Raw genomic sequence first — 15,429 nt, 5'->3', positions numbered from 1 at the left:
GAGCCTGGAGCAAAACAATGCCTACCGCATAAGACGGGGAGCTGTGTTTCCTGACATGCTCTACTGCCACTTTTTGAGGCCAAAAAGAATTATGCATCAGCTGCTGTCATTTTATCTCCTCACAAGCAGCACAGGGCAAGCCCACTGCTGATCCCTGCTGCTCTGGCCGCCAGCGAGGCGGATGGGGATACACGGTCCTGCCACTGGCCTTCCCCTAGGCCTTGCGGCCCCACCGTGCACTCCCATGGTGTCCTTGGGGTTGTGGACACACAGCTCAGGGTGCCCTGCCACCCACAGCTGCCTTGGCCATGAAAAACCAGGGAGCAGCAGAGACGTCGGAGAGGCTGTGAACACAAAAATCAAACCCCAGAGGAAGCCTGGGCAGCAGACTCAGAACCAGTATCAAGACAGAGGCCACAAAAAAAAAAGACTGTCCCAGGGCAGGTGTCCCAGGAACACCGCCCTGAGCAGGTTACTTGCAGAAAAAGCAGTAGCTGCAAGTGGCCCTTTGGTTCCCAAGGGAGACACTCTGGCCCTAACTGGCTTCTGAGAACCCGCCAGCTGAATTCCAGCAAGGCCTCAGGGTCTGTTAACACAAAGCCCCAGTAAAAATCTGTGCCAGATTTGGGCATTTGTTAATGCCCTAATGCAAACACAATGCCTCCTCACTGTTACAATGGTCAGTCTGCCCTGGTTAGTTCTGCAAGATGCTAGTGAGTGCGGCTTACACAGACTATGCTGTCTTTCTGAACCGTGTTTCACCCTGAGCCACAGGGCTAAACGAGTAGTCCACTAATGGCCTTCAACAGAGCATTCACCAGCATGACCTGCAATGACTACTCAATCTGTAGTCGAGGGTTTCACATTATCATTCTGCAGCATTCATCACACATAGTGAAGAGCACAGTGTATTTCCATCACGGTGATTGCAATCGTAAGTGTACACCTAAAGACTTTTCAGCCAGATGGAAACTTTTAACAGTGATTGTCCCTTCCAGAAGGGAGCTGGAAGTCAAAGGCTTCACCCCATGGATTTAGGAACAAGAGAAGGCATCATGCCGTTGGAGGAAGCACTGGGCTCCCTCCAGGCCACTGAGGAAGGACTGCTAACCGCTGCGGCTCACTGGGTGCTGTTGGGAGGGAGCCCTGAATGCAGCCATGCCGTGGACAGTGGGATGCTTTTATGTGGTGGGAGGTGACCCTGTTACAAAGCCGCACTGATGCGCTCTCTTTTTCTGCCCCTCTCTGTCTACCTAAGGCCTCGGTTCTCGGAGTCTTGCTGGCCCCCTGCCAGTGGCAACCTGTGACTGGTCACCTCTGCACAGTAACAAAGATGCTGGGTTTGCCCGCACTCATCTTCCCTTGTGTCAGGTCCCCAGCTGAACGAGACAGGCAGAAGGACTCAGCACAGTCTCACACACCATCCAGCTTTGCCTTTACCAAAGGCCCATGCTTTCTTTCTGTTTTTTCTTAACTTAAAAGTGATAGAAGGAATAGAAATGGAGAAGAGAATGGATTTCTGAAAAGGAAGTCAACAGTGATCTAAAATTGAAAAATCAACAAACATGAGCATCATATTTTAAAGGAGGCAGGCAAAGATGAAAAATTATCCATCAAAGTATCTGCTCTTTTGAAGATGTTTTTAAGGATAAAGTAGGTAACCATCTAATATCCATGATAAACCTTACAGCTGCTTGACCTCAACTTTTTTATGCATCATATTTAAAAATTAGAAAGGGGACTTCCAGGAGAACATGGCAGATAGATAGCAGCAGCTTTGGAGGCTCTCTAAGAAACTGCACTTAAAATCCAGGAATGGTGCCGGGCGAGAAGTACTAAGCAAGGGGAGATATACTTTGCTGACCCAGGAATGAACTACACTAAGAGAAACCAACTGGAAATGCAATCCCAGTGATATAACAGAAACAATAAGGTCTCAGTGCAGAAGCTGGGGCCCGTGCCACTGGAAGCCACGATTTGAATTTCCTGCAGCCACTGCTGCGTACCAATCGGCACAGCAAGGAGAGAGGCACAAAAACTCTGAAAGTGGGAAGCAGTGAATGGAGTTGAGAGCGAGACTGGCCGGGAGCCCTGCATCGACCTGTGGTGAGTGAGCGGATCGGGGACACTTCCATAGAGTAGGAGGCTTCAGCAAAGGACATACTGGGACTGGGCAGACTAGCCAGAACAGGGCGCTGCAGTGACCTCAGTCACATATTCCTCTCTCAAGCGGGATCGGTGGGGAGTGCCTGACTTGGGTGACACCGCTGACCAAGAGCCAGTAAGCTAGCCCAAACCAGGTCCCAGAGCCTGGAGGTGCACCCTAGTAGTGAAGCCTTTGGTAGGTTGACCTGGAGGGGCGGGCCCAGCATAGGCTGCCCAGGTCTGTGTCTCCCTAGTACACTGCAGTGGGAAGGAACACCTAGCTGGCGCAATTCAAACAAACTGTAACTGACAAAGAAAGAAACTGGGCCTCCTATATACGCTTGTATAAAAGGAACAAAAAAGATGGGAAGAGGGAGCAACAAGAAAGGGTCCTCAGCCCCCAATCCTGAGAAACATGCAATAGCAGACACAGCACCAATAGACATAAAGTGCTATCTCCAGAGCCTCATAGTTATTATCAACCTGAAGCAAGATATAAGCAGAATAGTTAGAGAAATGCTAAGCACCACCCAAGAAAAAACAGATGGTGGAATGGAAGAACAGAAAAAAAGGGGAGAATTGTTTGATGGAGAAAATAGAGAAAACATAGAATATGTGAAGCAGGTTCAAAGAGATTACCAGGAAACTAAAAACTCTATCGAAAACTGACATAACAGCTTGAAAGAAACTAAGGATAGATTATCTGAACTGGAGGGCAGATTTGTAATGTGGGAGCATGAAATGAAAAACTTCTTAAAAATGACAAAAAAACAAACAGCAACAATACAAAGGCTAGAAGATGATAAGAGGATCTATAACTTAAGAATTAAGAACATAAAAGAAGAAGTAGGGACACAAACAAATGGACTACAAAAGCTATTCACAGAAATAATCCAGGAGAATTTCCCTAATTTAGCAAATGGTAAAGATACTCATATGTATGAGGCATACAGGACCCCAGCCACCTACAACCCAAACCGAGCTACACACAGGCATATAATAATCAAAATTCCAGAAATCCAATATAAGAACAGAATGTTAAAAGCCGTCAGAGACAAGAAACAGATCACTTACAAGGGAACACCCATCAGAATTACAGCAGACTTCTCAGCACAAACCATCAAATCACCAAGAGCGTGGGGGGAAATAATTCAAGCTTTGAAAGATAATAACCTCCAGCCAAGATTGATATATCCTGCACAACTGTCCCTAGAAATTGATGGAAAAACAAGGTGCTTCCAGGATAAAGAGGAACTAGGGGAATTTGCAAACACCAATTCAACTCTACAGAGAATACTGCAGAATATTTTAAAAAAGGAAAACACCAAGATTCCAGAAATAGTGGCAGAGCGGCCACAATGAATGGAGCAGAAAGTGAAATGAAGAAGACAAACTGACAACAAACGACAGAAAAAGAGCTCAACAGAAATGAGGCAGAGAAGATTGGATGGTAGGAACAGCTATTTTGGAGAAAACAGAACATCATAATAGCTAGTGCTGATTTAGTATCATCTTGTTTTGAAGTCCCATCAAACTTGTATTCTTCTGTTTCCATCGGTCTTAAAAGGCTGTATCTTATTGGATTTTATTATATATAATAATATAAGCAAAAACTTTTATAGACAAGGAGATTATACAGAAACCATGGTTCATTTTCTGTTAATTGGTTCTAAATACCCTGTAATAATGTCATTCTTTTGAATGGTTTTATAGTGTCTTGATATGTTTGGTGCTACAGTATACGAAGTTGTACTCAAAGATTTCAAGGAAAGAGACACTATGGTAACTATTTTTATGTCAGGGTATCTTGTGGTGAAACACTATTTTGCTTAAATGGTTATGTTTTGACCTGCACTGTTCTGTTGTTATGCCCTCTCTTATCTCAATCTTCCCTTTTTTTAATTATTTACTTTTTTATTTTTATCTTTTTAATTAAGGGAAAAATAAATAAAAAATAGCAGGATACATTATAGTAACCTACTTTGATTTCCGATTAACTTGATTTGAAATCCTGTATTGCCCTCACCATCTTGTTTTGACTGATTTTCCCCTATTCTGCTTAGCTAGATAGTACCAAGTTCGAAAGTATAGGCAACAACTGTGAAGACAATAGGATTCATTATGACGCCCATTCTGGTTGACTATTACCTTCTTTTAAAGTCCTGTAATGTCTCCAATGCTTTGGTTTTATTCTTTACTGTTTTGTTCAATTTTATTATAACTGGCAATTCTTAAAATAGCAAGAGGCAGTATGGTAACCATTGTTGATCACCTTGTATTTTGTTTTTACATTGTCTATTATGTCCTTTTGATTTGACAGACTCTGTTCTGATATGTCGCATTTGGTTTTACTCTCTTCAAAATAAGTAGTAAGAACTGTGGGAGTAATAAAACCCGAAGTGTGTAATTGTCATTGTACAAAACAAAAGAGAAGAAAAGAAAGTGCTCTAAAGGTTATAACTGCATAAGTTATAACTGTTTAAGTGTATAAGATAGATAACCATATTACTGAGTTTTTTTGGATCATTAAACAAAACTGTTTGCACTCTCACTGTTTGAAAGTCCACTTTATATGCTTTAATTTTGTAACTTGAACAACTATTTTTAAGACGAAACTATGTAATCTATTAACTAGTGATTTCTTACTGTTTATTTTTTAAATTTTGTATTACTTGTACCCTTTTTCTGTTTTCTTTTTCTCCTTTAAAAAAAATTAGAAAGGGACTGCATCCCTTTGGACTCCTTTGTTTTGCAATTACACCTGTCCAACAATCTGGTTTCCTAACTGTCACTAACTTTCTATAGCAAAGAAGATCAAGTAACTTATAGAACCTGCATTCTGCACTTGCTGCTTCCTTCATAGTGTTATAAAATGTGATCTTCTATTCTCTGTAGTAACCAGAAGCCCAGCCCATAGATTAGTGAGATTCAGGTGAACAATTTCAGTGCAACTGCCTGGAAGGGATGCTGCAAAACCAGCAACTCGTGCTATTCTGCATCAGGGCACATATCATCAGGTGGTCTGGCCATGAGGAATGCCACTTTGATTGGTTAGAATAATGGCAGTCAAACCTCAATTGACCAATTTCACCTTCAAATTTTTTTTAACCTTTAAAATCAGAAACAAAAAAAATAATAAGTTTCTGGAATAAGATTCTGTTAACATGCAAATTAATCTTTAACCATTAATCTTTCACCTGATTTCAGTACTATTAAGACTACATGAACAATTATTTCACAGTGATTATAAAAGTGGTGATTGCTATCATTTGTTTCATAAAGAAAAGAGTTTTCTTGAAAGAAGACAAGGCAGAGCCGGGCGTGATGGCTCACATCTGTAATCCTAGCACTCGGGAAGCTGCGGCAGGATTGTTGTGAGTTCAAGACCAGGCTGGGCTACAAAGTGAGCTCAAGGTCAGCCTGAACTGCATAGAGAGACCCTATCTCAAAAAAAGGAAGAAAAAAAGAAGACAAGGCAATATGAGAAAGGGAAACAGAAAACAATAAAGAAATTTCTTGTCTAATTTTTTTTTTTTGTAAATGAAGAAACTGATAAGCAGAAAAATTAAGCAACTTGGTTAGAATCACAAATGGTTAAAGTAGGTTGGATTTTTCATTCAGTGCTGTTTTATGTGTTGCAAAGATCATATATTCTTCTCCAGATGCTGAGTTTATAACATGTACTAGATTTAAAGAGTAGAGGAATAATGTTATTTGCTTCCAAAGAGAAAATAAAATTTGAGTTGCATACAACTAATCCAAAAGCATGTTATATAAATTTCCACTGAAACAAAAGTTATTTAAAAATTATAAATATTCATCCATCACTACTTAAAAAGATTACTATAAGGACAGACCTAGAACACACAAATCACAAATACCATTACCTTACAAATACAGAAAGCACCTAATTAAAAATGCAACTTAAAGGCAAATAAATCACTATTAATCCATTTTTAACAGGATTCTTTGTTGTGGTGGTGGAATTTTTTGCTTAAATGGATAATTATCAAGTTTAGCACAATTACAGCAAAGCAATTATAATTACACTAAAAATTCAGAATTTCTCATATATTGGTAAAAGAATAGGAATTTACTAGCAGACAATAGGGTAGTTCATGATTTTATTTTCTTTTTTATACTTTCTAGCCATCCGCTGTGCTGAACATCTGGGAGAGCAACGTGCTAAGGTTCGGGTGAAGGGCGGCTCGCAGCATTGCTTACCCAGGCCCTCTCTGTAGAAGGCAATCCAGGATGCCATAGCAGAGGGGGAGCTGGTTGCTGCACCCGCAGCTGTAGATGCACTCAAGCACCGTGGCCATCAGCTGGTCCTGATCGGGGATAATTTTTTGTTGGAGCTGGGGAAAAGAGAGCATGTACTGAATGTCGAGAGATTTACAGGTAATCCCTATCCAAGTACTATTGTCAATGGAATATTAAACCCTGCAATTAATCAGCTACAGAAACAATTTTGATTTTTCTTTAGCTTACAGACCTTGGGGTCTCTAATAATTCTAAATGGAATCACACTTTAATTACAGAATCAGCTAGAAAAGATCATTTGTAACCCATAGCTTTGCATCTGCCGAAAACATTATGATCCACTCAAGATAAAACAGAAAAGCACAATGCATTCGAAAGGCAATTCATTAAAAACACCATTTCTAACCCTAAAGCCAAATTCTGTGTTTTAATTACAAAAATACACAAAATTCCTTAACTTATATTCAACAATGTGAGAACCTATTACTTCTTAAGTATGAAGTATGTATTACTCATTTAACTACCACGGGCTGACATTCCATCCAAAACAAGCCAAACGGGACACAGTGTCACACAAACCACAGACAGTGCTCCGTGTTCTGGAGCACAGGCGTGGCTACTTCCAGCTTCGTTTTATATCAAATACCACGCTTCCCTTGCAAACCAGCCGGGGAGCATTTCCTCAACTATGAAAATAACCAAATGCTGCAATCTCAAGGGACTAACAATGCCTCCCTCAGAGGGTGACTGTGAAGATTAAATTAATACATGTGGAATCCTTATGCTTTTACCACAGAAACTAAAACGGAAGCCTGAAACTGCTTTCATACAGCTCTTTTCAACAGCAAAGTTAATATAGAAAGAAATTAATATAATTTCTATAATAATTATCTACGGATTCCTGTATTCTAATTGAAACTTACAGTACACATAAAACAGAAAAGTGACAGACGCTGGCAAAGGCATTTTCTTAGGAGAATCACACCAGTGGATATAAATAAAAAATACTGAAAATTACTACGGAAATAAAGCAGCTAGGTTAAGGATTTAGATATATGGCTTCAAGGTACTAAGAAAACAAATAACAGCCTGAATTTGGCACTAGCATTTGACAAAGAGGGAACCAAAGCAGCAAAGTGACTGGTGAGATAAGGATAAGCCACCCAGAAAAATAAAGTCTATTAAAAATTAATATGACCAGCCAGGCACAGTGGTGCACTCCTGTAATCCCAGCACTTGGGAGGCTGAGGCAGGAGAATCATCGCCAAGTTTGAGACCAAGTAGGGTTACAAAGTGAGCCCAAGGCCAGCACACTACATAGTGACTCTGCCTTAAAAAGATAAAAAAAAATTAATATGATAACTCTTTTTATTCTGTGCTGGGTTCCATTTCTAAGTGCTCTGCATGTACCGTATTAATTTTTCAATCTTCATAATGACCCTACGTTGTTTCCATTGTATACAAAGGAGAAACTGAGGTGCTGAGAGGCTGAGTGATGTGCTCAAGCTGCTAGAGGCTGTAAGTAGCAAGGCCTGGACCAACATCCAGCAGCATGGGCTCTGGCATTCCTGCAGGAGATCTGGGCAGGAGGAGCCAGGCCCAAGGGAAGGTGGGGATGAAACATACATGTGGCAAGGAGGCGCCAGGACCCGCGAGCCCCGAACACCATTGCCAGTCACGGGTAGCTGGGAAGCCATCCAACTCAGGAGCCAGAGCCCTGAATGCTTTATTCCATCTCCCTGCTCCATAGCTGTTCTTCCTGGAGACAGACATGACAGGCCTGCTTTCAAGTCTGACGTTCTAGAGTCTTGTGTTTGATTGCGTCTGCTCAAAGCCCCCTGTGAAAGCCCTGCAGCGGTGCTTCTGTGCACAAGAGAAGGCAGAGGATGTGTTCCTGCCTTCTGCTCACACTCCTGATGCCGCATGTGAGACCACGTCCCTACACCACCCACGTCACTAAGCACCTGAGGAAACTGGTCCCCAGGGCCCTGTGGACCCCAGATCTGCAGACACCCCAGTGCCTGGTATAAAATGGCATAAAATGTCTGCATATTGCTGGTATATATCCTCTTACATGCTTAATTCCCACTCTATTATTTAAAATATCTGACACAATGCAAATGCTATTTAAGTAGTTGTCATACTGCACTGTTTAGGAATGATAACAAAAGAGGCTGTAAATATTCAGCATAAACACAAGTTTTCTTTCAAGTATTTTGACCTAGGGTTTGGTAAACCAACAGGTTTGATTAAATTAAAGGATGAGGAGATCAGAGCTGTGAATTCCACACACCTAAATACTACAGGAATAACTGAAAACCTCTGCTCACCTAACATGTCTTCTTCAAGAACTTGCCAACCTAATAATTCAGTGTTAACTCCATTTCACTTTGACTTCAGTTGGAACTTCCCAGATCTCTATGATCCTGTGCATACGTTCAACACATTCTAGTCAATGAATAAATCCTTTTCTACCTTAATGCATGAAGCGCTTTTTCTCTGTATTCTTTTGGTACTGGTCTATGCCACTCAGCATATTTTTCTAATGTGATATATGCTACCCATGAATCATGATGCTCAAATTTACAACATACTTGTCCCTCTCACCCACGTGATGCCAAACTCTAAAACCTACCCACACACTGTTCCTTAGTTTGATCATTCCAGTCCTAGTATCTCAGCAGTCTCTATAAAACCATTATCTGCCCTTCCTGAACTGAAGAAGGGTGCCAGCTCACCTGGCGCTTTCTAAGAGCTTAGCTATGTAGGTTTCCTGCATCACAGGCAGCAGGCCACTGTCCATATGAGACACTGAGCAAAACGCAAGAGAATCACAGTTGAGAAAAACAGTCTTAAAATGGAGCACTGTAGAATGCTCAATTCTATAATGAATGGCAGATGATAAGACAAGCAAGTAAGAAAGAGGACTGAAGGAGCAAAATGAACAAATAAAATCAACAGCTTTCACACACAGGAATAAAGAGTGATAGGAAATGAGGTGGCAGAGCTCCATCTATAACAGAAGCAATAAAACAGGAATAAATTTAACAAGAGATGTGCCAAACTAGACATTTAAAAAGACATAAACAAATGTAATAATGTCTCCTATTCTTAAATAAGGTGACTTACCATTACAAGTTCAACATAATCATAATAAAAATATAAGTAAGCCAATTTTAGAATCAGACGAGCCGATACCAATGTTCACATAGAAAAAACAAACATCTGAGAATAGCTTCAAAACAAAAAGAGTTAGGAAAAATAACTGCAAGGAAACACTATCCTTATCTGACACTGAAACATACTCTAAAATCTTCATAATTAAAACAGTACTGTGCTAATGCAGGGACAATCAGACCAACACAACAGCACAGACACTCTGGAATCAGCCCATAATCAAGGGAACTCGGAGAGGTAACACAAACGGCACCTTTGGCAGCTCTGGCAGGGAGAAGCTGCCTAAGAAAAGGGGCTGGGACACTGGGCAGTCATCTGTGAGTGGAGCTGAAGATCATCAAGGTCAGTGGCTCAAAGGATTCATGCGATCAGACTGGGCTCACCTGGACACCAGGGAGACCTCCAGTGGCTTGATGTCCCCCATGTGCCCAGCCTGTTGGGAGTACAGGACACTGTAACAGGGTCCAGATTGATAGTGCACATATTTTGGGGGTCGTCATTCTGACTACTGCAAGTGCTGTGCACTTCAGAGTGAAGTGTAACAGGCCAGGCGTTGAGTGCACTGGAGCCATCAAAGTCCCTGCCAGTGTCACCATTTGTCCTCAGCAGCTGAGCAACAGCCCCAGACCCTCTGATCTCTGATGCCAGACCCCTGCCTCACACCCGCCTCGCCCACCCTGACCACATGCTCACTGTGCTTCCCTCGTCTTCACTTTCTGACCTGCTATTTTCATGATTAATAATGGAACGCTCACTTATACTATTCTCATATTTATTATTTCTTAAGTACTATTTCCCCACTCTCATATCTACTCTATTTTTGGATTATTTCCTTCCTATGCAGAACACTTGCAGATAATCCTTTCAGGATAAGGCTGTAATGACAAGCTCAGTTTACATTTATCTTTAAAAACACATTCTCTCTTTAACTATTTTGTGATTTCAGCTCTTCCTCACACTGTGTCATACACTGGTTTGAGGCCATCCGGTACATTCCTGTCCCTGTGATTATATCCAGCTCTTTCTTGACTCTTACGCTCCTGTCCTCACTCGGTGGCCTTCCGTGGCACAGTTCCATCTCTTCCTGATACCTTCAATCTGTGAACATTCATTTCAGTGGCCAGACCAAATGACCTACTGCAGTGGGCACAGAGGTCCACCGCAGGGTCTGGCTCGTAGATGACTTTCTCTCTGTGTTCTGTAAACTGGATTGTGGACTCCTCTCTGCCAGGCTTCATGGCTGAGAATGTTGTGCCATCTGGACAAATACAGGGCCCTCAGAGAAGCGAGACTGGTGCGTGGCACAATCCTGGAGAAGCACACCAAGGGACTCAGCAGGCAACAGCCCTGTGCAGAGCCAGTCTGTCCCCACCCGCACTGAGCACGCCCACTCTGGGAGCCCTGGGTTCATTCCTGCTCACATGGAGATCAATGAGAAGTAGAGGCCAGACAGCCATGGACCACTGCCCCAACATGGTGGGAAGGGCACAATGGGAATGGAAAAGCTTAAGGACCCATCCTGGCAGGCAGATGGCGAAAGAGTTTGTGGGAGAGAAGCTCCCAGAGAGCAGGGACTCGAAGGATCAGAAACAGAAAAGAACCACTCGAACCAGAGGAAATGGACTGTACAAAAACATTCAGGAAGAAATGTTCACCAGTCACCAGTCATTCAAGAAATGCAAATTAAAATAACACTGAGAGTCTAGCTCACTCCAGAAAGAATGGCTGCCATCAAGAAATCAACCTACAACAGATGCTGGCAGGGCTGCGGGGAAAAAGGAACACTTCTCCAATGCTGGCGGGAGTGTAGACTGTGGAAATTAGTGTAGAGAGTCCTCAAAAAAACTAGGGTTAAAAGTCCATTCAATCCAGCTATTCCCCTTCCAGGTATCTTCCCAGCAAAATTGAAAACAATGGCAATATATGTGTACCCATGTTTATAACAACACAATTTGTAACAGCTAAATCTTGGAAGCAACCCAAATGCCCATCAACCATGGAATGGATAAAAAAGATGTGGCCTTTCTATACAATGGGATATTGCTCAGCTACAAAGAAGGATAATCTTGAGGCTTTTTCAAGAGAAATGGAGAGAACACATGACCATACTCGTAAGTGAAATAAATCGAACTCACATTTGTAAATATCATATTGTCCCCCTAATGTAAAAAAAAAAAAACTGAAAGAGTAATAAGATCCAAAATGAACAATAGATATTGTGATAGTGAAAGACAATGCTCAAAAGAAAAGAACAACTGGGATGGGGGAAAGGAGAGGAGGAAGAAGGAAAAAGATATATGAATATACATATGATAGATAACTATACTACAAATCTGTTAGTTCATCCAAAAGAACAGTTTGTGCTTTCATTGTTTGGCCATTTTTTCTCATGCCTAAATCTTATAATCTGAACAATTACTTCTAAGATGCAATATACAATATGTTAATTACTGTTAATTTCCTACTTTTAAAAATATATTGTATCATTTCTACCCTTTTTACTGTTTTGTTTTTAAAATAAAAAAAGGAAATGGGCCATAAAACACAAAGTGCTGGCGTACATCTGTCATTCCAGCACTCAGGAGGCTGAGGCAGGAGAACTGCTATGATTTCGAGGCCAGTCTAGTCTTTAGAATGATGTTCCAGAGCAAGACTCTGTCTCAAAGAAAGAAAGCAAGCCAGCTACAAAGCACCATGAAAAGAGCCCAGTGATGCAGAGCGTGTAAGTGCCCAGAGAATCACATGCCAGGAGAAGCCAGCTACAGAGGGGGCCCAAAGCAAAGAAGTGTCCTTCCAGGAGAGGCCCACACACAGGCAGCCAGAGTGGCCCTGAAACTCCCCAAACACAAAAACGCTCTACTCCAGGAGAAGGCAATGCTTTCCTTTCTACTTCAGCTTGAGACTATTATTTCCTGACATTCCCGTTTTATCAAAGCACCGGGAAGCAGATTCGCTTTGAATTTCAAATGGGAACGGCATTGAGGGTCCCCCACATGCACCGCAGTCTACTGTGCAGGACATCGTCACAAAGTCAGTCCCACAGGGCCTGTGCCATCCTGCTGTGTGCCCTCTGATGGAAAAGGACCAAGGGTAACTCTGTGGATATTGGTTGGCCCTGAACTTTGTTTTTTTTTTTTTTTTTTTTTTGAGACAGGGTGTCACTATGTAGCCCAGGCTGATCCAAAACTCACTATAAACCCAGGCTAATCTTGAACTCACGGCAATCTCCTGCCTCAGCCTCTGAGTGCTGAGATAACAGGTATGTGCCAACATGCTTCCCTAAGTTGTTTTATTAATGTGTTTTTGGTTTTGTTTTTTTGAGATACAACATCACTATGCAGTTCAGGCTGGCTTTGAACTTACTGTGTAGCCCAGGCTGGTCTCATTCTTGCAATCCTCCTGCCTAACCTCAGCCTTCTGAGAGCTGGGATTACAGGCAGGTGCCACCACATCTAGCTGTTTTATTGTTACTGTGAATATATGTAAATTAGAAAATAAAATTATTACAATGACTCAAATGATTTTCATAGCTCATTTCTACACACAATGCATGAGACGTAGCATTAAATCTTCACACCCCCTTCAAACTAATGAATCATGAGTGTTTTCTTTTCTCAGCTCTGTGTGTTTATCACTGCAGGGTGATCCGAGGGCAATGAGAGCCCACACAGCAACCTAGATGGGCTTTAAAAGGTGGAGCCATTTGCCAATGGAGGCTTCCAGCAATTTAAGGAAATGCTGCACGTGAACAATTAAAATCATATATCAGGAAGCAAAGCTCATCCTATCTTATCAAATTACACCAATTCTAAAAATAGCTCCAAATATTTAAATCCTGGATTCTAGTTCAGAGTAACATTGAATTCTGGGGATAACACTTCCTTGTGGTTCTATTTAATAATCACTAACATTTTCAGTGCTCACAATGCTGCTGAAAAAGGAACAGCATGACAACCGTTGTCTTTTACTTTACAGGAAAATCATTTACAATGCCTATCATAAGCTTATAAATAAAACTTAGTTCTATCAAGAAAACACAGCTGAACAATTTGAGAAGCTGCGGTTTCTACTTACATCTGGCTTGGAATGCTGAAATATCTTCAGGGGAAGCCTCAAGTCTCCCTTAGCCAAGGTCACTAAGTACTCTTGTAGCAGCTCACTGGCCGCGCCAGGAGAGTGCTTCTCACAGCGATGCAGGAAGGGCACCATCCACTGGTAGGCACTTGTCACGTACTTGTCCTCAGAGCACTGAAAGCATAATAAGCCAAAATGAACAGAACGAAATTAATTGCTGCATCTCATCATCTCAGACGAACTGCGATGATGACAACTCGGGATAACCAGAGAGATGTGGAAACACACAGTGGCAGATCCCCATGGAGAGGGTGCTGCAGAGCCAGCACCCTGGGGAGTAGGTAACCAAAGCACCATGGTGGCCCTGACTTCAGACGAGACCTGGACCGCAGTCCCCAACAGTCGGGCCCAACTCTGGAACACACATATGGCTGCCACTCCTTGGCCACGAGGTCCCCAGGGCAGACAGACCCACCTGGAAGGGCAAGTGGGGCAAGAAGAAGAGAGAGAACATGGAAGAGAATAAGGAAAGGGGACAGAAAGGCACAGAAAGAAATAGGTGTTCCAGAATTCTGAAGAAAGCAGCTTGATAGGTAGCAGGGTAGAGAGTCTCTGAGAAAAACAACTCAGACGCTAGAATTTAACACCATGGAGAAGACCAGACGAAAGGAGAGGGATTCTCGTGACAGGGAAGAAACTGAGGAAAAAGAAAAAGAAAGAAAGGAAGCAAAAACATGGATAAAAGGCTGGAACCAGACACGCTCACTGGGACCAGTCCCGTGCTGTGCTGGGCATGCTGTGGAATCAGACAATTCATGGTCGCACTAAAGCCTTGACCACCTTAATAGGAGTTGTTGAGTCTGGGGCCCTTGGCAGGAGGACGTGGCACAGCATAGAGTGTAGCCAAGGTGGAGAGCTGCATTAATTCATGGTGAATGCTGGAAATTGGGTCTCGTGGTAGGGGCTGGCTGAAGGACATATGGGAATCCAGTAGGATAGGCCTGAACCCGGAACCTCAGGGGCGTCAATCAGTCACCGCTGGCCCAATGAGGACTGCTGGGACATGCTTGGGCTGAGTCATGTCCCTGGTCAGGACCCAACGGCCAGGGACGAAACTGTCTCGAACCTGTGATATCCGTACAGCACAGACTAACGTGTTGAAGGCACTCTCCCGTTGACTGGCTCAGAGAAGAGGGGCCAGCCCACATTGTCCCTGCGTGCACTTCACATAACAGCAAACTGGAGAAGGCAGCAAGCCCCCAGCCAGCACGCTTCAGAAAAACCACAAGCAATAAGGAAAGGGCCTGAGACCTCCACCATACACCTGTCTGAAAGAAACCAAAAACAAGGCAAGAGAAAGAAATAAGAAAAAGCCTACAGCCGCTGACTCTGAGAAAGTAAGTCCAGGAGAGGTAAATACAGAAGAGAACCAGTACAGCAATCGTACAATATTGGCCACAACATCAGCGGACATAAAGAAATACATTCATGACCTCATAGATGAACTTAAAACTGAAATTCTAATCCAAGTGAGGCAAGATATAAAAAGATTAATAAAAGAAATGCTAAGCCCCTCTCAAGAAGACACAGATGAAAGAATGGAAGGAACCAGAAAAAGAAGAGAAGCCTTTGGTGAAGAATATAAACAAAACCTAGAATACATGAAACAGATCCAAAGAGATTACCAGGAAATTTAAAATGCCATTGAAAGCTGGCAAAATGCCCTGACAGAAACCAAAGTGAGTCTTTCAAAATTTGAAGATAGATTTG

General features: G+C 42.4%; 1 pseudogene; it reads right to left on the bottom strand.

The window, feature by feature from the left end:
- Positions 1-15,429, bottom strand: part of LOC100714246 (NBAS subunit of NRZ tethering complex-like) — a 188,411-nt pseudogene that overhangs the window by 134,393 nt on the left and 38,589 nt on the right.

The sequence above is a fragment of the Cavia porcellus genome, unplaced genomic scaffold, assembly GCF_034190915.1.
Source record: "Cavia porcellus strain 051 isolate PalLab524CR breed Dunkin Hartley unplaced genomic scaffold, mCavPor4.1 scaffold_38, whole genome shotgun sequence".
Taxonomy (NCBI): domain Eukaryota; kingdom Metazoa; phylum Chordata; class Mammalia; order Rodentia; family Caviidae; genus Cavia; species Cavia porcellus.
The sequence above is the reverse complement of the archived record's forward strand: the minus strand, read 5'-3'. Positions and strand labels throughout refer to the sequence as shown.